This window comes from Petaurus breviceps, unplaced genomic scaffold, assembly GCF_028583685.1.
Source record: "Petaurus breviceps papuanus isolate PSGF00001 unplaced genomic scaffold, PetGlider_PUasm1.0 90845, whole genome shotgun sequence".
NCBI lineage: Eukaryota > Metazoa > Chordata > Mammalia > Diprotodontia > Petauridae > Petaurus > Petaurus breviceps.
The window spans coordinates 16,120,927-16,147,140 of NW_027187359.1; the positions used below are offsets into that span (position 1 = coordinate 16,120,927).

Here is a 26,214-nt window from a genome sequence, read left to right on the forward strand (position 1 = left end):
AGGTGAGTGCAGTGAAAAACTCTCCTCCATCTTCCTGTGTTCTCCCCACCCCACCCCCACCCATCAAACTTTGAGCTATTCCACTTGGCACATACTCAATTAACTTTCCATTTTCAGTGGCCCTGCCCTACATTATGACTTATCAGCTGTTTGGTGCTTGTCACTAAAAGAAGCAGGGATTGGTGAGAGGAAAAGGGGGGGGGGGGGGTCAAAGAGAAGAAGCAAGCTGTGGAATGCATTCCCCTGTAATTGTGAAATGCCAAAGCCAACCCATGTGTTAGCAAAAGGTTTTCAAATAAGGAGAATAATGAAGTTCAGTTTCTGACCTCCTGGCACGACAGCCGTATTTATCAGAAGGGGCATGTGACTGGTTAAGACACACAGCTTGGACTTGAAGGAAACAGCTGTTCGTTCACTTCATGCTTTAGCACTTGGCAGCTGGACAAGAAAGGGTGATATTTGTGTGGAATACCTCTGCAGACCGACTCTAGTTAAGTAAGTAATTGGAGATTTTGTCTTGTTTTTCTGCAAGCCACCAACGGTTTCTTTTTATTTTTTTTTTCCTTTCTATTTCATGACCCTTGGGAGAAAGAGAGATTTGATTTGTCCCTGGGATTAATGTTCACTTGTCTTTTTAATGGCATTCTTGAACCTGCCTTATCATTTGAACTACACCAATCTGTCTCTCTATACTTTATTTCATTTGATTAATATCATTTTCTCTAATTGGGGGAATGAATAGACTATATTGTTGAAGCCCTACAAGAAACAGAATAGTCTGTGGACAAAGGGTAGGGTTGCTCCCCCTCCCCCTTCCACCTCTGATCTATGGGGGTTGGCTTTCGTTGTAAACTTTGGGTCATGCTGTGGAATAGTGGATAACTTACTGAAGTGCAGAAGTGAAGACGGTTGACTTTGAAAAAGTTTGCTACTGGGAAAGAAACCTTGAAAGGTGATCCAGGCAAGTTTCAGTCCTGTGTCTGATCTGAAGCATTTCCTTCTAAATGCTAGAGTAACACTCAGTTTGACCAGGCAGAAAAACAACATGCTAGTAGGAAAGAAGAAGAAAGCTAGGAGGTCATGGTATTATTGATAAATTATTGATAAATACATATTTAGGTTACCATCTGACAGGTGCTGCTATATGTGCATTCTCTAGTAGATATTTTGGCTTCATTGAACTAATTCATTTTTGTTTAGCTTGGGACCAGAGCTTTTAAATGCCACAGGGCTTCTCCTTTGGGGGTGGAAGGGGGAAGATATAGTGAAGAGGGTTGCGTTTTTTATTGTTTTGGTTTTTTTGAAAAACTCAAGATTTTCCTTCATCTTTGTATCCCAGAAGTACTGCAGATAGCTGATTAATATCATATATGTGCTGGGCTACAAGGTATTGAAAGGAGTTATCCATCCATCAGACTCTTTTATCAATAATAAGACATTGGTTATGAGCTCTTTCCCTTTCTAGGATTCTGACCACACATGATGCATAAAAGGAAAGGCAAAGTGGAGAGTAGAGGAAAAGGAAGATCATTGAGGATGACATAGAACCACTGGGAAATAGCAGCGTCCTGAATCAGACAAAGTGCTGCAGAGTGATAACCAAATACTTCTTGGCTTCTTCCTTACTTTTATTTATCTGCATAGAGTCAAATCCGGGAGTAAATTCTTGAGGTTTTGTGTTTCTGCATTGCATGGATGTTTGGGTTCTGAGTAAGGCTGCTTCTGGGATTCATTGGATTCTGAATAAACTATATAGGATTTGGTATCAGAGGTCCTCTGTCCAAATCCTTGTTGTCCTACTGACTATCTGTGTGACCTTGCCCAAGTCAGTAGTCATCTGTGTGACCTTGGCCAAGTCAATAGTCATCTATGATTTTTTTTTTTCATTTATAATTTCAGGGAAATGGACTAGCTAATCCCTTTAAGCTCAAAATCCCATGATCTCATTTTCAGGGATGATCTAATGAATTTTCAAACAGGGCTGACATCTCACCCTTTTCTCCCACTTTTTTGCTACTATTCTCCATGATCATTTACCTCTTCTTGTATACCCTCATTTGCTCAATCCACAACTTTCCCCCCACTCTTAATAATACTCACACATTTTGTGTGTGCACTTTACAAAGCATTTTGTTATTACTATTGTACAGTCATTTTTCAGTCCTATCTGACTCTTTATGACCCCATTTGGGGCTTTCTTGGCAAAGATATTGGAGTGATTTGCCATTTTCTTCTCCAGATCATTTTATAGATGAGGAAGCTGAGGCAAACAGGGTTAAGTGACTTGCCCAGGGTCACACAGCTAGGTAAATGTCTGAGGATGGGTTTGAATTCAGGAAGAAGAGTCTTCCTGACTCCAGGCCTGGCACTTTATCCACTGTGCCACCTAGCTGCCCCACAAAGCTCTAATACTCATTCATTTAATACAGTACTGTGAAATAGGCTTTGCAAAGAGGGGTCATGGGATGTCTAGTCCTAGATCTGGGAATCTATTTAGAGCTAGAAAGGACCTTACAGATCATTCAGTTCAACTTATTCATTTCTAGATGAGACTCAGAGAATTAAATGATTTGCCCAACATCACACAAATAGCAATAGAGGTAGAATGTATGACTCCAAATCCAGATACCAAATTTCTATTCCCCTGCCCCCAGTTTTACAGATGAGGAGACAGGCTCAGAGAAGGTGAGTCATCTAGGGTCATAAAACTATTGTGTGGTGGAGTAAGCAGTGGCTAGTATGTGGGACTTGGAGTAAGGAGACCAAGACTGCATGTTTTGCATCAAATACTAGCTGTGTGATGGTGGGCAGGTCACTTCACTTCTTGGAGCCTCAGTTTTCTCATCTATAAAAATGGGTTTAATAATACTTTCACTATTTACTTATGGAGTTCATTGTTTATTTATGGAGAATCATAGATATAGAACTGGAAGAGATCTCAGAGGTAATTTAGTTCAACTTTCCCATTTTACATGTGAGGAAACTGAAATCCAGAGATCCAGTCAAATGACTTGCCCAAGGTCACACAGCTAGTCAGTGGCAGAATCCAGACTTGAACTTAGGTCCTCTCATTCCAAATTCATCACTCTCTGTTTCCTGCTTTGCATACATTAAAACATTTCATTAATTGGAATCATAATTATTATTTTGGCCCCAACTTCAGATCTTGTTTCATTATATTCCTTTCTTATATCTCTACCTATCTAGAGAATAAATTAAAGTTGCCTAAGTAATGCTAAGCTTTTTTGTTGTACATTACAAAAGGGCCTCCCCTGCTTACTTGATACCTGAAATATTGCTGAGGAAAACCCAATTTGCCTTGGCTACCAAGTCACCTTGAGGAGCTGCATGAAAGGAACCTTTCTGGATGCCTAAAAGTGACAAATGAAAGTTACCCTTTTTCATTAAATTCCCAGGGAAACCACAGAATGTGGAAACACTGTGGAAAACACCATTTCTAAGTCCTCCTTTGCTGAGCTATTTGACTTCTACCATTTATGGAAAGCTCTTTGATCAACCCATAAATCAAGCTTCATCTCTCTAATGGCATCCTTTGTCTCATGTGTATATACTCTACACAAACAATGATGGGATCTATTTTTCTGACTCTGGGCGTCTTCACTGGCTGTTCCTCATGCCTACAACACTCTCCCTCTTCATCTCTGCTTCCTGGCTTCCTTCAAGTCCCAGCTAAAATCTCATCTCTATAAGCTCCTCTCTCCTATCCCCTTTAATACCAGTACCTTTTCTCTGTTAAGTATTTCCAACTTAAACTCTATGTATCTTGTTTACACATATTTGTTTGCTTGCTGTTTCCATCATTAGACTATGAGCTTCTTGAGAAAAAGAACCTCTTTTTTTTTTTTTAACTTTTGTTGTACCCCTTGTTTAGCACAGTTCCTGGCACATAATAGATACTTAATAAATACAGACTACGTGAACAGAAAGGATACCAATGGAGTATTTTGCAAGGTTTGAGAAAGGAAAGATAATTTCTAAACTCATGGGATGTCTGGGAGACTTTACGTATTGAGAAAATGGCTTAGATTTAGCCCTAACAGATGGGTAGCATCTTAATAATAATAACAATAGCTAGAATTTCCATAGTGCTTTTAGTTTGCAAAATATTTCACAAATATTATCTCATTTTATCCTCACAACAATCCTAGAAGGTAGGCACTATGATTATCCAGATATTATCCATTATACAGATGAGGAAACTGAGTGAGGCAGAGATTAAATGACTTGCTTAGGGTTACACAGATAGTTAAATGCCTGAGGGTGGGTTTGAACTCAAATACATAATGCTACACAACCACACACTGTGATGGACATTTACCAGTGGGATTTGGGGTGGACATCAAGAGAATAGTGTCCCTTCCCTAGAAGGAAGAAAGGAAACTAGCATGTATGAAGTGCTATATATCAGGCCCTGTGCTAACCTCTGCGGATTATAGTTAAGAATAAAAGGAAAGGTGGCAGTTAGGTGGTACAGGGGATAGAGCACCAGTCCTGGAGTCAAGAAAACACAAGTTCAAATCTGGCCTCAGACTCTTCCTAGCAGTATGACCCTGCACAAGTTACTTAACCTTGACTGCCTCAAACACTCATAAAGGAAAGGCAGTCCCTGCTTTCTACAAATTTATATTATAATGGGAAAAGATAATCTGAAAAAGAGAACAGAAAAGTGTGTTGTTGTTGTTGTTGTTGTTGCTGGGGTAGGAAGAAGAGCAGGGATGTAGTTGTGAAGTCTGAAAGCCTGGAACAGGTCCTTCACAAAATGGAGGCTGCATGAGGAAATCATCAATGGGTGACCCAGGCAGTACTGAAGGGCACTCCAGGTTAAGAAGGGAAGGCTGCTGAGGTAGCTTAATGTCCCAGTCCCTGAGGAAATTCCAGTCTGAGACAGCAGGTTTTGAAGTTTAGAAGCCAAAAGTGGGGAATAAAGGACACTGTGTCAGAGGGCATAAGGATGCCCAGTGTGAGACCTCTATAATAGCTCTGTTCTCATAAAAATAATGGAATTGGACTGATTGATTAGTTTGGATTCCACTTTCTCCCTCGGGCATGAGAGGAACAACTTTACAAAGCATCTAATTCTCCTTCCCTAAACTCCTCCCCTCTTTTTGAACTTTTGAACTATTGAGGACTTTATCTGTGTCCCTTACGCCTGCTGGGCACTATCTTTTCTCCCCAGATTCTTAGAATCCCTAGTTTCTTTCACATCCCAGGTTAAGTCAGTCACCTTCTCTGAGAGGCCTTTCCTCATGACCCCAGCTGTTGGTGTCTTCCTCTCCCGTAACTTCATTTTGTATATATGTATTTAGGATTATAGGATCAAAAGGCCCTAGAGTTGGTTAATAAAAGCATAAACATAGAGCTGAAAGGTACTTCAGAGGCATTCATAATACAGTTGAGGAGACCAAGGAGTTTGAGTGATTGGTCTGGCATCACATAGGCTATCAGCATCAAAAAGGCACGGTTTATGCCCAGGTCCTCTAATTTCACATCTAGCACCTTTTCCATTGTTTATGTACATATACATTACTTGTCTAGATAGAATGTAGGCTATTTGCAGACAGGGACTGCTTCATTCTTGTCTTTTTATCTCCAGTACCCAGTGCATGGCATATATATAGTAGGCACTTGATAAATGCTCGTTGATTGATTGATTGATTGGTTGGTCTAAAAGTCAGAAGATCTAGATTCTTGTGACAATTAACCAGCTTATTAGCCATGTAACCATAGTCAAGATACTTTATCTCATTCAGTCTCAGTTTCATCTATAAAATATTTGTATATTTTGATGTACTTTATGAAGGACATTGATATAAGCTAAGGAGTGTCCAGAGAAGGGCAATCAGAATGGGGAAGGGCCTTGGATTTATATAAGAAAGGTTAAGGAAAATAAGGAATTTTAGCTGGGAGAAAATAAGGCCCTGGGGAAATGTGGTAGCTGTCACCAAGAATTTGAAAGGCTGTCTCTCCAAAGAAGATTAGACTTGTTCTGATTGTCTCCCAAGGGCAGAGCCAGGAGAAATGGGTGGAATTTGCAAATGGGAAATCTGGATTTGGTGTTAGGAATGCATCTACAAAGTACAACTACAATGCCTCATCAAGATGACATGGGCATAATCCTGGGTTCTAAAAGTTTATATCAGCAAAGCACCAAAGTTAGCAGTTTCTGCCATGTTAGGCTTTGATTATGGTCCCAGAAATGTACTACCACCTTTTGGAGGAGAAGCCTAACTAAACATGGAGAGACACCACTAAAATTATAAAAATGGCCCTCTATCATATGTGGTCCACTCCTGTTTATTTTTTAAAGCCTTTTTTTTTTCCAGAACTATATTTCAAGAGATTATAAATGAAAAATGCACAAGACAAAAAAGTATATTGTCTCAGCTTTTTGAAAAATTAAAAACATTTTAAAAATTAAAGAAAATTTTAAAAAAAGGAAGTGATTTCGTTCCTTCTTTCTCATTATTTTGGTTATAATTAGTTATTCCATTGGTTATAATTCTTCTTTATACTTTGACTAGTGTTTAATGTGAAGGTACATGTATAACCTATATTGAATTTCATGCAGCCATGGGGAAGAGCAGCAAGGAAGGGAGGGGAAGGAGAAAATTGGGAACTCAAAAACTTGTGGAACTGAATATTGTAAACTAATAGTAAATACATTTTTAAAAAAGAAAAAGGAAGCAATTACTAAGTGAAAAAATGGTTCTCAATTTTTACAGAGGCAAATAATAAGGTTTTTTATAGTAGGTTTAATTGTGTACCCAAAGGCAACAAGTTAACATCATTCCACAAAACATTTTTTCAACTCATACTGCAATGTTTGTGATAAATATTAAAAAAATAATTACCTTAAAAATAATTGCATCTTATGTACCAACATGTTATAAAATGTTTCATGGAGGAGTGCTTTGGCAATCTGGTGAAGCTCATGGAATGTTTTTAATACAGTGTTTTATAATGCATAGGATTACAAAGGAAACCACTTATAATAGTTATCTATTATCTATCTATATCTATCTTATCATCAATCAATCTATCAATTTATCTAACTAATTATCTAGTCTACAGATCCCAGATTAAGAACACCTGTTGTAATGGATGAAGAGCCAGAGAAATTCTACCAAAAGTCCAAAAGACCTTCCCAGTTATTTATTTTGGAGTTTGGTAACTTTAATGCAAAGTGGGAATAGGTGAGCATGACAAGAAATATTTTGCAAAACTAGGAGAATTTGGAGCCACATGAACAAAAATATAGCAGCTTTTTTTTTGTGGTGGCTAAAAATTAGAAATTGAGGGGATGCCCATCAATTGGGGCATGACTAACAAGTTATAACATATGAATATAATGGAATACTATTGTTACATAAGAAATGATGAGCAGGTGGACTTCAGAAAAACCTGGAAAGACTTAAATGAACTGATGCTGAGTGAAGTGAGCAGAACCAGAAGAATATTTTACACCGTAACAGCCACATTGTGTGATGACTGACTTTGAGAGGCTTAATTTTTGCTTAGCAATGCAAGAATCTAAAACAACACCAAATGACTCATGATGGAAAATGCTATCCACATCCAGAAAAAGAACTATGGAATCTAGATGTAGATCAAAGCATACTATTTGCTCTCTCTCTCTTTTTTTGTTTCTTCTTTCTTGTGGTTTCCCCTATTGGTTCTAATTCTTCTTTATAACATGACTAGTATAAAATATATTTAATAGGAATATATATACATATATAAAACCTGTATCAGATTGGTTGTTGTCCTCTGTTCTCGAAGAGGACCAAAATGACATCACAATACTAGAGTCAAGATACTTTAATTTGTGCATCCTGCATTTCCTTTGAGTTGTTTCAATTCTGCTTTGCTCATAGAGCACAGCACCTTCTCTGATGAGAGCATGCCATGCTAAGTGGTCCTGTGCCAGTGTTTCCCATGTCACACAATTCCAAAGGTCTTAAGAGAGACCTTGAGAGTGTCCTTGTATGACTTCTGACCACCACGTGAATGCTTGTGCTGTGTAAGTTCTCCATAAAATAGTCTTTTTTTTGGCAAACATACATTTTGCATTTGAACAATTTGGCAGGTTACACACTGACTTGGGGTGGGGGGAGGGGAGGAATGAGCAGAAAATTTGGAGCTCAAAATCTTATGGAAGTGAATAGTGAAAAATAAAAGTTAATTCAATTAAAAAAAATTAGGAGAATTTGAAAAAAGAAGTGAGTGTACACCAAAAACTTAGAGGGCACACAGACATTCTATACATCATGAAGACTTTTGGGAAGTCAAGGTAGGAATTGAACAATATCACACAAATGAAATTGATTAACTTTTAATAGGTAGGAGATGACTTATAACTGATGCTCAAATAATTTCTTAATCAGCCTAAGTGCCTTGCTAAGTACTTTATAATTATTATCTCATTTGATCCTCACAACAGCTCTTAGAGGTAGGTGACATAACTATTCCTATTTTACAGATGAGTACACTGAGGCAAACAGAGGTTAGTGATTTACTTGGGGGTCATACAACCAGTAAGTGTCTGAAACTGGATTCAACTCAGATCTCTAGACTGTAGACCTAGTGCTCTCTATCCACTGTGCTCCTACTGACTAGTAAGATCTGTGTTTGTTACTTATAAAAAAAAGACTTTCGGGGCAGCCAGGTGGCACAGTGAGTAAGAGTGCTGGCCCCAGCATTGGGAGACCCAGGATAGGTTCTGGCCTCGGATACTTGGCACCCACACAAAAAATAACTGGTCGTGTAACCTTGAGCAAGTTACTTAACCCCAATTGTTTAAAAAAAAAAAAAGACTGATTCAGGAGAGCAAAGCATCTCCCTAAAAACTTCCCTTCTGCAAGATACCTCCCATCAATACAACAAAATCATTCAAGATTCCTTTAAAAATGTTACAGAGGGGCAGCTAGGTGGTGCAATGAATAGAGCACAGACCTTGCAGTCAGGAGGACCTGAGTTCAAATGTGGCCTCAGATACTTGACACACTTACTAGCTGTGTGACCTTGGGCAAATCACTTAACCCCAATTGCCTTTCCTTCCCCCCTCCAAAAAAAATGTTACAGAGAAAACTTTGTCCAAGGAGTCATCTTCTCAACAGCCTTGCCAACAGACTTGTTCAACCAGAAACCATTCTCTAGAGACTTTACCCTTTCATCTCTATTGGAGAGCTCCTTTAATGACTCCAAACAAATCACTAATATCCTATCAGTGGTGGTTTGGGATAAAAGCCATGGAACATCACAGTCTATAGAGAATTAAGACTCAGTATCTCTCAGAGGGTAGTGAAGACATATATGGTTGATAGGATTAGGTTGCAGCATAACAAATAAGCAACTAGGAAGAACAACTAGAGTTAAAGATATAGGGGAAATGGATGAGAGGAAAAGATGATGGACTGATCTCATGGGAGATTAAGGGGTCATGTTCATGTCTATTTGATGTAAGAATAAAGAAGGAATACTCTGCCCCTCCCCCCTTCCACCCCTACATGCATGTCAGAGAGGATCCACGATGGCAGATACATGGGAGAACATGGACAAGAATTCTATAGGATCAGCAGGCATGGCTAGAATGTGATTTGTACCATTGATGATTTTACTTTTTAGAGTATTTGTGAGTCATAAAAGTAAGATGATACAATAATCTTGTATTGAAAATAAAGCATTTGATTAGGTAGATAAAAATGAAAACTAAAGACTTCCCTCAATAAGTTGTCTCCCATGTAAACCAGCAGTTAATAAGCATTTATTAAGTGTTTACTCTATTCCAGGTATTGTGCTAAATCATTGGGAATACAAAGAAAGACAAAAACATTGTCTTTGCCATCAGGCAACTCAAATTGTAATGTGGTAGTGATGGTGATAAAATGAACATAACTATGTATATGCAAGACAGGTACAGTGCAAATATTAAAGCTGAGTAAGATTCCTTAAATCATCTGATAGCAAGGATAGCTTAAAAAAAATCCTTCTGGGGTGGCTAGGTGGCGCAGTGAGTAGAGCACTGGCTCTGGAGTCAGGAGGACCTGAGTTCAAATCCAGCCTCAGACACTTAACACACACACAAAAAAAACACTAGCCGTGTGACCTTGGGCAAGTCACTTAACCCCAATTACCCTCCAAAAAGCAAAAAAAAAAAAAAAAATCTTCTGATTATTTTCAGCAAGCTAGTCCTTATCAGTAAGAGGACATCTGCTTCTTGAGAGTTGGACATGTGGATAAATTTTTAATATTTTTTTTTGCCCTGGATTAAAGGGTTTTATTTTCCTTCCTTCCATATATAAAGAATATATCTGTCTTGTACATGGGGCCTACCATCTGGCTAGTGTCTATATGATAATTGCCTGTGGCTTTCAGTTTAGGAATCACATTAATACCCCTCCCAGGTTAAAATCATCACCTCTAATCTCATCAACATGCTGCTATCTCAAACTTTGTCTTTTCTCCCTTTTGATGGGAAGGCTTGAGGGTGGAGTACCAAACTCCTAATACTTTCCTTTATAGAGGGCAGAAATTAGACTTTTCAGCTCACTCCACTCTGTATCTCCAGCTGTGCCTGAGTTCAGCTCCATCGGACCCCATGTCAGGTACTCCCTGGTTTCCCTGTCTCCCCTTTTCTGCCTCTTTTTGTGTGCTGTCTCCCTCCTTAAATTGTGAACTCCTTGAGGGAAGGGTCTGTCTCTGTTCATATTAATTGTACTGCTCCTGGCACATAAAAAAAAATATAAACATATATATATATATATATATATATATATATATATATATATATATATATATAGGATTGGATTTAATATAAATTGTTTCCTTGATTCTATTCATATTATTCTTCATCAGTTTTTAAAAGTCATAAAAATTGTTCATTTTTTATATTAATATAATAGTATACTATTGATAGAGATAAAATAGATATGCATATGTATTGCTAGTATAACAATATAAGTTGTTTCTGCTCACTTCTCTGCATCAGTTCATATGAGTTTTTTCATGTCTTTTTGAAATAATTTATTTCCTCATTTCTTATAGCACAATATGCTATCACAATATACTATCACATTCATATATTATATCTTATTCAGCCATTTCTTAGTTGATTAGCATCTCTTTGGTTTACAGCTTTCTAGTCACCATAGAAAGAGTTGATTTAAATATTTTTGTACATGAAGGATTGTTACACCTTCCAATGATTTCTTTAGGGTATAGTCTAGCTGGGTCAAAATCCATGCATTGTTTAGCAACTTACTGTGTGTAATTACAAATTACTTTTCAGAATGGTTGTACAGATAAATCAAATGTACCTATTTTCCCACAGAATATCAAACATTTATTATTTCTCTTTTTGTCATTATGGACACTCTGACATGTGAGGTAGAATCTCAGAATTACTTTAATTTGTATTTTTTAAATTAATGGGATAGATATAGATAGCTTGGTTTTCTTCTCTTAAGAAGTGCATGTTCATTTCCTTAGATTATTTATCAATTGGGTAATGGTCTTATTTTTCTAAATTTGAATCAGTTCCTTATAGTCTTAGAAATGATTTCTTTATCAGAGAAACTTTTTGCAGAGATTTTCCCCAGGTAATCACTCATTTTTAATTTTTAACTTTGTTAGATTTGTGAAAAAGCTTTTAAATTTTATATAATCAAAATTGTATTCTATGATATTTTCTTTTATTTTTCATGAGTGTTCTCATCCATAGATCTGATAAGTATTTTTTTCATCTTTCCCTAATTAGCTTATGATGTAAATCTTTATATCTAGATCAAGTACACATATCCATTTGGAGCTTATCTTTTTATAACATATGAGGTTTTGTCTTAATATAACTTCTTCCATACTTCTATCTAATTTTCCAGTGATTTAAAAAATATGTTGTAGTAAGTTTTTATCTTAATACCTGGAGCCTTTGGGTTTATTGAATTTTAGGATGTTAGGTACATTTGCTTTTGTATGTTGTGTTCCTATTCTGCTTCATTGGTAGGTCTTTTTTCCCCCGTAACCAGTACCAAATTGTTATTTTAAAAAACATTTTCATGTACAATTTTGAATTCTGAAGTCTATCTCTTTCTTCCTTTTTACCTCTCCTTTCCCTCCATGTGCAATCTTGTGAAATGTTTCCATATTAGTAATTTTGTACAAGACTTGAATAAAAGAAAAAAAAAACTAAAGACAAAGTGAAAAATAGCGTGCTTCAGTTTGTATTCAAACAATATCAATTTTTTCTCCAGAGGCAGATTATATGTTTCATCATTAGTCCTTTGAGATTGTCTTTGATCATTATATTACTGAGAATAGCTAAGTCATTCACAATTCTTCATCACACAATATTGCTGTTACTGTATAAAATGTTCTCCTGGTTCTGTTCACTTCACTATGCATCAGTTCACATAATTCTTCTTTTTCTGAAATTATCCTGCTTTTCCTTTCTTATAACACAATAATAGTCCATTACAATCATATGCCACAGCTTGTTCAGCCATTCCTCAATTGAAGGGCATCCTTTTGATTTCCAATTCTTAGCCACCACAAAAAGAGCTGCTATAAATGTTTTTGTACATATAGGTCTTTTTTTCTTATTTGGATATCTTTGGGATATAGCTCTAGTAGTGATATTACTGGATCAAAGAGTATGCATGGTTTTTATAGCCCTTTGGACATAGTTCCAAATTGCTCTCCAGAATAGTTGGATCAGTTTACAACTCTGTTTACAATTTACAACTGTTGGTAAACAGTGAATTAGTGTCCTAGTTTTCCAACTAGGACATTCTTTCCAACACCCAACATTTTCCTTTTTTTTGTCATATTAGACAATCTGATAGGTGTGAGGTAGTAGCTCAGAGTTGTTTTAATTTACATTTTTCTAATTAATAGTGATTTAGAGCATTTTTTAATATGACTAAAGATGCTTAATTTTTTTTTGTCTGAAAACTGTTTGTTCATACACTTTGACCATTTATCAATTGGGAGATGATTTATACTTTTATCAGTTCTCTATATATTTGAGAAATGAGGTCTTTGTCAGAGATACTTGTTGCACCCCCCCTTCCCTACCCAGTTCTCTGCTTTCCTTATAATTTTGGTTGCATTGCTTTTGTTTGTGCAAAAACTTTTACATTTTATATAATTAAAATTGTCTATTTTTACATTTCGCAATGCTCTCTATATCTTCTTTCTTCCTAAATTCCTCCTTTTTCCATAAATCTGACTGATAAACTCTATCTATGCTCTCTTAATTTGCTTATTTATGTGTAAATTATATACCTATTTTGACCTTATCTTGGTATATTGTGTGAGATGTTAGTCTATACCTAGTTTCTGCCATACTGTTTTCCATTTTTCCCAGAAGTTTTTCTCAAATAATGAGTTTTTGTTCCAAAAGCTTGGATCTTTAGGTTTATCATATAGTAAATTACTATGGTCATTTACTATAATGTAATTTGTACCTACTCTATTCCACTGATCCAGAACTCTATTTCTTAGCCAGTACCAGATTGTTTATTATACAGTTTGAAGACTGGCATAGCTAGACCACCTTCTTTCACATTTTTTCATTGATTCCCTTGAGTTCTTCCAGATAAATTTTGTTATTCTTTTTTTCCTAGCTTCATGAAATAATTTTTGATAATTTGATTGTATGACAGTGAATAAATAGATTAATTTAGGTAGAATTGTTATTTTTACTTTATTGTATTGACCTACTCATGAACAATTAATATTTTTCCAATTGTTTAGATCTGACTTTATTTGTGTGAAAAGTGTTTTATACTCGTGTTCATATAGTTCTTGGGTTTATCTTAGCAGTTAGACTCCCAAGTATTTTATATTATCTAGAGTTATTTCAAGAGGAATTTCTCTATCTTTTGCTGCTGAATAGTACCAAATTATTTTAATAACCTCTTTGTAGTATAGTTTGAGATTTGATTCTACTTTCCCCCCTTAGTTTTTATTTATTTTCATTGCTTCTTTTGAGAAACAATGTGACTTTTGTCACTATTTTTCTAGTCCTAAAAAGTATTACTTTGGTAATTTGATTGTTATGATATTAAATAAGTATATTAATTTAGGCAGCGTTGTCATTTTTATTGTATTGATTTGTTCTATTCACAAGTTATTAGTGTTTTTCCAATTATTCAAGTCATCTTTACTTCTGTAAAATAGTGGTTTGTAGTTTTATTTATACAGTGCTTGTGTGTATAGAAGGTAGTCTCCTAAATATTACTTACATTCTGTAGTAATTTTAAATGTAATTTTTTTTCCCATTTCTTCTTTTTTTTGGAGGGGAATTGGGGTTAAGTAACTTGCCCAAGGTTACACGTCTAGTTTTTTTGTGTGTGTGGGTGTTAAGTGTCTGAGACTGGAACCGAACTCAACTTCAAGGGCCAGGGCTCCCAATTCCAGGGCCAGGGCTTTACCCACTGCACCACCCAGCTGCCCCTTCCCATTTCTTCTTGCTTGGTTTTATTGGTATTATATAAAAGGGCTGATATTTTTTGTGCATTTATTTTATATCCTGTAAGTTTTCTAAAGTTTATTGCTTCAATTAATTTTTATTTGACTCTTTAGAGTTCTTCATGTGTATCATCATATCATTGACACAAAATGACTATTTTGTTTCTTCTCTATAGTTATTCCCTCATTTTCTTTTTTTCTGGTCTCATTGCTATAGCCAGTACTATGCCAAATAAAAATGATGACAGTGAATATCCTCATTCTACCCCTGTATTTATTTTTTTCTAGTCTATCTGTATTATATTATTCTATCTGTATCATTTATTCTAGTCTATCTGCATTATAATAACAGTAGTTGTAGGTTTCAGATATATACTGTTTATTGTTTTAAGGAAAGGTTTATTCCTGTATTTTCGAATTTTTCTTAAATAGAAATGGGTGTTGTATTTTGTTAAAAGCCTTTTCTACATATATATGATTTAATCATATATTTTTGTTGATTTTTTGCTATTAATCTAGTTAATTAAGTTTATAGTTTCCCTCATATTAAACCAGCACTACATTCCTGGTATAAACCCAATCTGATCATAGAATAAAATCTTTGTGATACGTGTGATAAAAATGTACTTGTGAATCTATCTGGTCCTTTTCTTGTTCAATATCTTTCCTCTAAATTGGATTAGTTAAATTATCTATTTCTTGTGCAGCTAATTTATGTTTCTTATATTTTCATGAAGATTCATTTATTTGATTTAAGTTGTTGGTTTTGTTGGTGTTTAGTTGGGTAAAAAGTTTCTAAAAATATCCCTTATTCTTTATTTGTTGTGAATTAGTTTTCATTTTTGATACTGCCAATTTTATTTTTTCCTTTCAAATTATATAGGGTTTTATCTAATTTATTGTTCCCATAAAACTAGTTCCAAGTTTTATCAATTCAATTTTTGGCATCAATTTTGCTAATTTCTCCCTATTTTTGAATGCTGTGCCTCTTCTGTGGAGATGTAGCACAAGATCATGTCAATTTTGGGGGGTACAACATCACACTGCTGACTAATTGAGTTTGAAGTCCATTAAAACTCACAGATCTTTTTCTGAACAACTGTTTTATAACTGTATCTTGTACTTGTGAAGCTGATTTGTTGTATTCAAGGTTATTTGCATTTGTATTCAAGACTGTATTCACCCTAACTGAATTTCTTTTTATTACATTTAGCCCAGTGTTCTACCTCAGAGCTATCAAATTTGCCCACAAAATTCACCAAGTGAATCAGATTAAAATGTAATTGGGAAATGCTTAACAAAATAAATTTAAAAATACTATAGAACATAGATAATGTCAATTTGTGATTTTCTAAGTTAATATACAGTTGGAAGAGATCTGTTTCTATTTGAGTTTTTCACTACTGCTCTAACTTTTTCCTCCTAGGTTTGTGTCATTTGAAAATTTGTACTTCCCATCTATGCCTTTAAGTCATCAATAAAAGTGTTTAATAGCATAGGGACATGAAGAGATCCTTGGGCTACTCCACTAGGGACCACCATTTTGACATTGAACCATTTAGCAACTGTTCCTTGATTCCAAATTCTCCAGGAGTTCTGAGTACATCTAATTTTGGTAATGTGCCAGTTCACATCTTTTCATCTCCACAAAAATAATAGAAGGTACTTTACCAAAAGTTTTGTTAAAATCCAGGTAATCTCTATAACATTACCTTCATCTACTACTTTAGTAGTCTTGTCAAAAAAAAAAAAGAGATGAGGTTAATTTTGTATACCCTAATTGGTTCTTTGGGAGCACCATTTCCCAGTCTAGAAGTTCACAACCATAGCTATAATGATACATTCTTGGAGTTCCACCAGAATCAAAGTCAAGCTCATTGATCTATTGTTTACTGACTCTTCCCTTTTTGAAAATCAAGACCTTTACCCTTCTCTAATCTTATGATACCTTTCCTGTTTTCTATAATTCTTCAAATGTTACCAACAGTGGCTCAGCAATTATATCCCATCTGTTTATTCTCTGATTCAATAAGCATTCATTAAGCATCTATTCTGGAGAAAAAGAGATTGTAAACCAGTGTGCTTTTTAGCATGAGAAACATTTTCCACTGTGCCTGTTTAGCATTATTTTCCTTTGGAAAGTAACCGACTGAGAGCTCACAGATCATAGCCTGGTATAGTCATTGAAAATTGCTTTTTCAGTCTCTTTGATAGTGATCCAGCTCATTGTGTGGTGACATTTGGTCAAAGTCATGAAAAGTGACAGTGGATAGTTTCCCTTGCACCTGCACATTATGTTCTCCAAAGCCCAGTGGCAGGGAAAATATTCATCAACAAATGGGTGTGTGATCAATTTCATATGATAGCTATTGCATAGTTATGTTATAGCATGAAGTAGATTTTTTAGCATGAAAGTTGGATTATTTTGATGGAATTCTTTTTTTCAAAAGAGAAAACAATTTTTCAGATGGAAACTACTGTTGTCTGTGTTATAACCTGGACCTCTTGTTCTTCCCTGGTAGTTGGAAGAGGAAGGGAATAGCATAATAAGGGAAGAATGCCTGTTCTCTTTTGCTGCTAGCTCAGCCCTGTGTATTTGGCATCTTGGGAATTTGATGGATTCATAACAATTTTCTCTAGTTTTGGTGACATTGATATTGATGAAGAATTGAAGCCAACACATAAATTAAATAATTAGAACTCTGAAGGACTGATAATCATGGTAAATCCTGATCCATTTTCCTGTCTCTAATATTGGTGACCATCTCCCTTCCTCTTGAAAATTATAGCTTTTACTTGATGAAATAATGGTTTACACTAAGGTCAATTGGGTGTTTGTGTGGAAATTGGTCATTTAAAGGTATAGCACAAATTGCTCATGATTACATTGATTTGTTGCTGCTGAGAATTACTCAGATTTTAAATTTAAACTACAATCATTGAAATAAATGTTACATAGTCAATTCTCTATTATCTGTGCTACATGGGAAAGAAAATTTGGAAAAAATGACATGCACAGGTAATTTTCCGGCTTCTTTTTCTTTCATTAGATAAGAAAACTGCTAGAAAATAACCCCAGACACTTGGCTTTAGTGGAAAATACACTGGACTGGGTGTCAGGTAAGACCTATTTTCAATCTTGCTTCTAATATCCACCTTTGTGACCTTGAACAAATTACTTAAGCTGTCCAGGTCTCAATTTCCTCATCCATATCAATCAATCAGCAAAATTTATCATGTACCTACTATATGCCAGGCACTCTGCTAAGCACTAAAAATACAATAAATAAAACAATCTCTAATCGCAAGGAACTTATATTCTAATGGGAGAAGTAACAAAGACACTTAAGGATATGCATAATATATATATGAAGAGAAGAAACACAAAGAAATTAAAAGCAAGGAAGTTTGAGAGGGAGGCTACTAACATTTGAGGGGATAGGGCTAGATGAATTCTAAGGTCCTTTGTAAGTACAGATCTAGGATCCCATGAGTCCATGGCTCCTGGTTCCAATACTTATTAATTACCCAACTCTAAGCAGTCACTTAGCCTCTCCGAGTCTCAGTTTCCTCATCCAGAAGTTATGATAATATTTGCATTGACTTATTTCAAAGAATTGTTCTTAGAAAAAAAATCTGTGTTTATTATTATTTGAATAATCTTTTCTTCTGGAACTTGAAAGTACTTAGTTTTTAATTTTGATTTGTTATCAAACTTAACTCAAGACAAAAGAACTTGCAATGGTCCCTGTATTTAGTACTAGAAAAGTTAGATCATGAATCTAGTTACTCTTAGAGAAGTTTCTCTTCTAATATGGTATCTTCAGCCAAATGGGCCAACTTGTTCTTCCTCAATACTGATCCTCTATTTTCCAGCTCAGTGCCTTTGCACAGACTGTCCTTTGTGTCTGGAAGTACTTTTTCCTCATCTCCATCTTTTTGAATCCCTAATGGGTTTTTTTGCACTATCTGACATCTTTATGGGTTCCCATTAGTTTTTAATGCTTGCTCCTTCCTGCTCAAATAATCATTAATTTTCTTATGCTTCTAGGTGTGTATCCCTGAGGCTATTATTTTGTGTTTGTATCTCCAGTGCCTTGCACAATACCTCACCAGTACTAGGTGCTTAATAAATGCTTCTTGAACTGGATAGGATTGAATTGAACCAATTTTGGATTCTGAGCTGCTTTGAATTCTGTTGTTTAGGTTTTAAGTAAGCTATGTTTAATTTACACATGGACTACATACCATTCAAAATAATATGAATGGACAGGAAGCTTTAAAGGGCAGTATTTTATGGTGGGGTCTGAGGCTCAGTTGGAATATGGCGCTGAAAGACTTTATGTGTATGAATGCTCTCAATCCAGTTCCCTAGAGAAACGTCTTTTTTCTACAAGGAATGTTACCCACTGCTTTAACCTACTGCAAAGTACCTTGGTCATGTGGTATCTGTAACAAGTTTGTCTTGGTTTGCATGACTGATATTCCATTCCAACTCAGACATGCACAATCATCTCATCCCACTGGAAGACCTTTATAGAATCAAAGAAACATCTCAGGACCCTTTGGAAGAGATACTTACAAGCAGTTGTAATGCAAGCACCATTGCTCTCAGCCCTCCCAGAAAAAGCTCGTTCAAATCTGTATCACAAAGATTGTGTTTTTAATTTTGGGGCTGTGTACATCTGGCAGGATTGCCCTCAGAGACTGCTAGGGAAGTAGGCTTCTAGTCAAATGTGACATAAAATCTCAAGGGGAGGACATGCATAAAAACTACCCTGATTGCTAGAGCTGGTTGATGAACCAGCACTGACAGCTTGCTTCAAATTCATCATCATCTGTATAAGAAGTGGCACAATATTTATATGAAGAGGGACATCTATGTCCTCTGTAATATTGTCCTTGGTGCCACTGTCAGAGACTAGCTGGACCTGATGCAGTTCAACAATTCTTTTATTCTACCATCTGTTCCTAGTATTATAGTGAAGATTTCTCTGCAAAACCCTGAATGGGACTCCTCTTCTTGAAGCTGCATACACACAGGCTAATTTGTGATGGGCTAATGTGTCCCTATGCTGCTCAGGCCTGAGGGTCTGTCATTTATAGTCATGAGTAGGAAAGATAATAACAGTAATAGATGATTTACTCAGCACTATAAGATTAGCAAATATCTTTACAGAGATTTGATTCTCACAACTCTGTGAGATAGGTGTGATTATTATCCTCAGTTTTCAGATGATGAAATTGAGGCTTGCTATGGTTAATTCATTTGCCTGGAGCCACAGTATCTCATGAGGAACTCAAGCATAGGACTTCCTGATGACAAATCTAGTGCTGTTTCCACTATGCCTGTCTCTTTAGATGATGAATGGAAGGAGTTCAGCAGCTCTTTAGAAAAGAGTTTCTTGCTTTAATTCACATCAGGAGAAGTGAAGAGAGGTTGCATGGTTTCATATAAATGTGTCAAATGACAATGAGAAAACTTTTAATATGATCAGATTAGATGATCTTTTTTTTTTAATATTTGATTTTAAAATTTTGAATTCCAGATTCATTCCCTTCCTCCCTTGTCACCCACCCTTACTGGGAAGATAAGCAGCTCAGTATAGGTTGTACATGTGTGGCTAATGCAAAACAATAACACAGTAGATATATTGTAAAAGACTGACTATATTTCCTTCCTTCCTATCCCACCTCCCACTTGTTCTATTCTCTACTTTGATCCTCTCCCTTTTCAAAAGTGTGTGCTTCCAACTTCCCTCCACCCCAGCCTGCCCTCCCTTCCATCATCCCCCCTCTCATACCATTCTCTCCCTACTCTCCTGGAGGGTGAGATACCCTATTTAGTGTGTATTTCATTCCCTCCTCAAGACAAATTCAATGGGAATAAGGTTGACCCATTCCCTTTTGCCTTCCTATTCTTCCCCTCCATTGTAACCATTTTCCCTTGCCTCTTCTGTATGAGATAGTTTACCCCATTCTGTCTTTCCCCATCTTCTCTCATTATATTCCTCTCACCTCTTAATTTCACCTTTTAAGTATCATCCCTTCCTGTTAAATTGGTCCTGAGCCTTCTATCTATGTATACCTGTAAACATATATACACACATTCACATATGTATTCATATGCCCATATACCCTCATTTACAGACATATATATATATATATATATATATATATATATATATTTCTAAACCCTTCAACTACTGAGAAAAGCTTCATAAGTTAAAACTATTGTTTTTCCATGTAGGAATGTTAATAGTTCAACTTTGATAAGTTCCTTATTTCTTTTCCCTGTTTACATTCTCATGCTTCTCTTGCTTCTTGTATCTGAATGTCAAATTTTCTATTCAGCTCTGTTTTTTTCAGCAAGAATGGTGAAAGACCTCTATTCCACTGAATGACCAGATTTTCCCCTGAAACATGATACTCAGTTTTGCTGGGTAGGTGACTCTTTGTTTTAATCGCAGCTCCTTTGACCTCTGGAATATCATATTCCAAGCCGTTTGATCCCTCAGTGTAGAAGCTGCCAGATCCTAGGTTATCCTGATTGTGTTTCCACAATATTCAAATTGTTTCTTCCTGGCTGCTTGTAATATTCTCTCCTTAATCTGGGAATTCTGGAACCTGGCTATAATATTCCTAGGAGTTTTCTTTTTGGGATCTTTTTCAGGAGGTGATCAGTGGATTCTTTCAACCTCTATTTTGCCCTCTGGTACTAAAACATCAGGGCAGTTTTCTTTGAGAACTTCCTGGGGGATGATTTCTAGGTCTTACTTTGGTCATGGCTTTAAGATAGTCCAATAATTTTTAAATTATCTCTCCTGGATCTATTTTCTAGGTCAGTGGTTTTTCCCATGAGATATTTCACATTGCCCTCTATTCTTTGATTTGTTTGGATCTGTTTAACAGCATCTTGATTTCTCATAAAGTCATTAGCTTCCATTTGCTCCAATCTAATTCTGAAGCAATGATTCTCCTCAGTGAGCTTTTGAGATTCTTTTTCCATCTGGCAGATTCAACTTTTTAAGGCATTCTTCTCCTCATTGCCTTTTTGAGCCTCTTTTGCCATTTGACTCAGTCTGTTTTTTAAGGTATTATTTTCCTCAGTCAGGGTGTTGACTCTCATTTTATAATTTTCTTGTATTGTTCTCATTTCTCTTCCAAATTTTTCCTCCACTTCTCTTATCTGCTTCTTAAGGTCCACTTCTGCAGCTCCAAAGTTTGTTTAGAGTCCCCTTTTTACATGGATTGGGGAAGGTGGAAGCCAGAGTCACAGGGGAGGTCCTGCTTCTACTCTGTCATCTTGGCTCCACTCCCCCAGATTAGATGATCTTAAGTTAATTTCAGTGTGTCAAGAAATATTTATTGAGAATGTAATAAATGCATAGTCCAATTTTGGTAGTCCTATATAGGGGGCCAAATGCTACATCTTGGGAAAAATAATTTAGTCATATATACATATATGTGTATATTTATATATGCATAAGGGGATTGACTCTGAGCTATTAAGTATAATGCAAGAAATATGTTGATAATAGTAATTTCATGCATTTTCCTAAAGATATCTGCTTAATGTATGACTGTGTTTGAGAAATGTTGGGAATGAACATCAGAATACCTTAGGTTTGCATAGTGCTTTATTTTTCACAAATACCTAGGACAGTGCCTGACAAATAATGGGTATTTAATAAATGTTTATTGACTGACTACTTTCTCATATATTATCTCATTTAATTCTTTAAAAAAATGTTTTATTGGTGCTCTTCCTTCAAATATTACTGTCACTTCCCAATGACTTCCCTCTCTAAATAGAACCTTCCATAATAACAAAGTTTGTTCAAGTTGTTCAGTTGTTTCAGTCATGTCTGACTCTCACCCCATATGGGGTTTTCTTGGCAAAGATACAGTAGTGGTTTGCCATTTCCTTCTCCAGCTCATTTTCCTGATGAGGAAACCAAGGCAAACAATATTAAGTGACTTGCCCAGGGTCACACAACTAGTAAGTGTCTGTAACAAAGTAACGGGGAGGGGAAATGAATGTATGACCCATTCCACACCTGTATTCTACCTCTGCTCTAGGAAAAAGTTAGAACACACTTCACCACTAGTCTTCTGAAGTCACAATTTGTCACTGAGGTCTAAGAATTACTATGTTATTTTCCTTGACATTATTGTGTTCATTGTTCTAATTCTGCTTCTTTTGCTCTATATTAATTTATACAAATTTATTCAAGTTTCTCTGAATCTTTCATATTCATTATTCTTTCAAGTGCAAAAAAATTTTCATTCTATTCATATATAATTATCTCATTTAATTCTTACAATAGTCCTATGAGCTAGAGAGAGCAGGTATCATGACTATTTCACTGATGGAGAAAGCTCAAGCATCACCTTCTACATCAATCTTTTTCTAATCCTCTCAACTGTTAATGCCTTCTCCCTAAATTTCTATGTATCTAAGTGCTTTGCATTCATCCTCTTTATATTTGTTTTATACAGAATATATGTGTATTTCCTATATCCAGTTATGGTATAAGTCTATGAGAGCAGGAATTGTTTCATTCTTTTTCATTGCATCCTTAGTGTCTAGCATAATGCCTGTCACTGAGTAGGCACTTAGTAGCTGTTTGTTGATTAACTGACTGAATTTCCTTAGCTAGTAAATGTAGAAGCCAGGATTCAAACCCAGGTATTTTGAATCTAAGTCCAGGGCTTTCTCCTTATATGTTACTTTTGTTGTCTGGACTGTAGTTGATGATACTCTCCACCACCTATTGTCCAATCTCCTGTTTTGCCATTCCTGTTTGAAAGTGATCTATGGGGGTGAGGGAACTTGCACTGATCAAAACCATAAAGCATGAGCCTTGCTGCTTCTGCATCTGACCAAGGTACTGAAGTGTCCTAAGTGAGAGCTAAATCAGTAAGAAAGCATAATTTTACACGGAGGTGAAAGTGTCTTTGAACTATGATAGATAAATGAAGGAAATGAATAATAGAGGGATGGAGGTTTCTGAATATCACCAATATTAATTTGTAGTCTCAAGTCATTCATAATTTTTTGTGGGAGTATATGATTATAATAGCTGGCATTTTAAAACCACTTCAGGTTTACAAAATGTTTTATCATTGTTACCTGACTGGATCCTCGCAACAATATAGTAAACAAAATACTGCAGATATTAGTATCTCCAATTTATATATTAAGGAAACTGAGTCTCAGAGTTTGTGGCTGACCTATGGTCATATATCCAATAAGTATGAGGGATAGGATTTATATCCAGGTCTTCTTGACTTAGTTCATTATTCTAACCATTTAGTAATGCTACTTCTCAAAAATAAAAGAGGTAGACTGCTTTTTCTTTTTTTAGCATTAATATTCTGTTATCCATGTCAAATCCATAATCCATTATCCATTATCAAAGTCATGCCAAGGGCTCAAGGTACATGTACTAGATGAAATTGTTAATATTTGTATAAATAATGTATTCTATGTTTCCCAAATGCCCCTCAAAGAGTAAACTCCCTTTTCCCCCTGCCCCCCTTCCTCCAAAACATAAGGCTTGATCAGCCTGACCATCTCAAGAGCATTGCCTATCCTGGTTGTCTCAATGGGCAAATCTTAACATTCTAAAATTCATTAAAATTGTTTTTGGAGTGTCAAAACTTTTCCCCTCCCCCACCTATTGAGAAGGCAAGAAATATATCAATCATACACATGAAGTCCTGCAAAACATATTTACATATTAGCCAAGTTGAAAAAAAAACCCAAGAAACAACAAATATAGAAAAATTCACAAACTGTACTGAGTTCATTTTTCTGGAGATGGTAAGCATTTTTCTTCATGGGTCCTTTGGAATTGTCTTGGATCATTGTGGTGATCAGAGTAATTTAAGTCTTTCATAGTTGATTATCATTACAATATTGCTATAACTATATTCAATCTTTTCTTGCTTCTACTCACTTCACTTTGCATCAGTTCATTTAAGTCTTCTCTGGCTTTTCTGAAACCATCCTGCTCATCATTTCCTATGTCGTCATTGCTTAGTTGTTTTCAGTCATGTCTGACTCTTCATGACCCCTTTTGGGGTTTTCTTGGTAAAGATATGGAAGTGGTTTCCCTTTTTTTCCCTCTAACTTACTTTACAGATGAATAAACTGAGGCAAACATGGTTAAATGACTTGCCCAGTTTTAAGCATCTGAGGCCAGATGTGAACTCAGGAAGATGTCTTTCTGACTTCCAACCTGGCACTCTATCCACTGTGCCACCTAGCTGCCCCCATCATTTCTTATAGTACAATAGTATTCCATCATAATCATATGCCACAACTTATTCAGTCATTCCCTAATTGATGAACTTCTCTTCAGTTTCCAATTTTTTGCAACCACAAAAAGAACTGCTATAAATATTGTGTGTGTATGTATTATATCCTTTCCCCTTTTCTTTGATATACAGACCTATTAGTGGTATTGCTAGGTCAAAGGGTATGCACAGTTCTATAGTTCTTTTTGCATTGTTCCAAATTGTTTTCCAGAGTGCTTGGACACCAATTCACAACTCCACCAATAGTGGATTAGTGTCATTTTTTTCCCACATCCCCTCCAGCATTTATCATTTTCCTTTTTTGTCATGTTAGCCAATCTGATGAGTGTGAGGTGGTATCTCAGAGTTGTTTTAATTTGTATTTCTCTAGTCAATGGTGATTTAAAACATTTTTTGTATGACTATTGATAGCTTTGATTTCTTCCTCTGAAAATGGTCTGTTCATATCCTATGACCATTTACCCATTGGGGAAAGGCTCTTATTTTTATAAATTTGGCTCAGTTCCCTATATATTTCAGAAATGCAAAGCTCAGCATGTTAACTGATTTTATATGTGCATAAACAGTGTCCTGGGGAGAATGTAAGACTTATTATTTCAGGGAATTCAAAGAACACACTACTTTCCATGATAATTTTTTCCCTCTTTTCACTGACTCAGTATAAGTACTATATACCTTGATAGGACTAAAGACTCACTATCCCTTCCTTTTTTCCTCCAAGTGTTGTCTATTTTGCTTATTTGCTTCTGAAAAAAATAGCAAATAGATGACCTGAAGAAGTAAGAGGTCAGAACCAGGTGATCTTGAGCCACCCAGCCACAATTAGTCCTGCCAGCTGCTAGGAGTAGTAAATGCTCTTTCCCTCCTGCCCCTGGTTTCTTTTTAAGTTTGTAAATAACATATAAACAACAAGGGAAGCAAAAACTGATTTCACATGCACAGCCATGGACTACACAAGGGGCAAAATTCATCTCACCTCCTGCCTGGGACCATCCTTTCACACCCTGCAGGCATGGACAGCTTATCTTTTCCCAGCATTAGTCACTGGAGACTAAGTGACCTGCCCCAACAGAGGAAGTGTGAGCAAATGGGAATTTATTCACCATAACATTTGGGATAATGTCAAAAATCACCACACTTGTAGAATGAATAGGTACATATTTTTTGAAGCACATTTTCACCACATATTTCCTTTCCACTAACTTTTCCCAAATTCCTAAAGGTGAGCCTGTTTGAATGTGCAAAAATCCAATGTCTAGATTTTATGGGGATTATTTAATTAAAACCCTTTTATTGATTTTAGGAATTTTCCCAAAGCAAAGACAAGATCAAAATGAATTTGATGAAGTCATATTAGTAGAAAGAGTGCTGAATTTCAAGTCAGAAAACCTGAGTTCA

General features: G+C 35.9%; 1 protein-coding gene across 1 annotated transcript in view; it reads left to right on the top strand.

Moving 5' to 3' along the window:
- The first annotated feature begins 178 nt into the window (after positions 1-178).
- RASGRP3 (RAS guanyl releasing protein 3) overlaps positions 179-26,214 on the top strand; it is a 130,837-nt gene continuing 104,801 nt past the window's right edge. The window contains exons 1-2 of the mRNA XM_069072188.1: positions 179-495; positions 17,541-17,610. The gene's annotated coding sequence lies outside the window, so the exon portion shown is untranslated. The remainder of the gene's footprint in view (positions 496-17,540; positions 17,611-26,214) is intronic.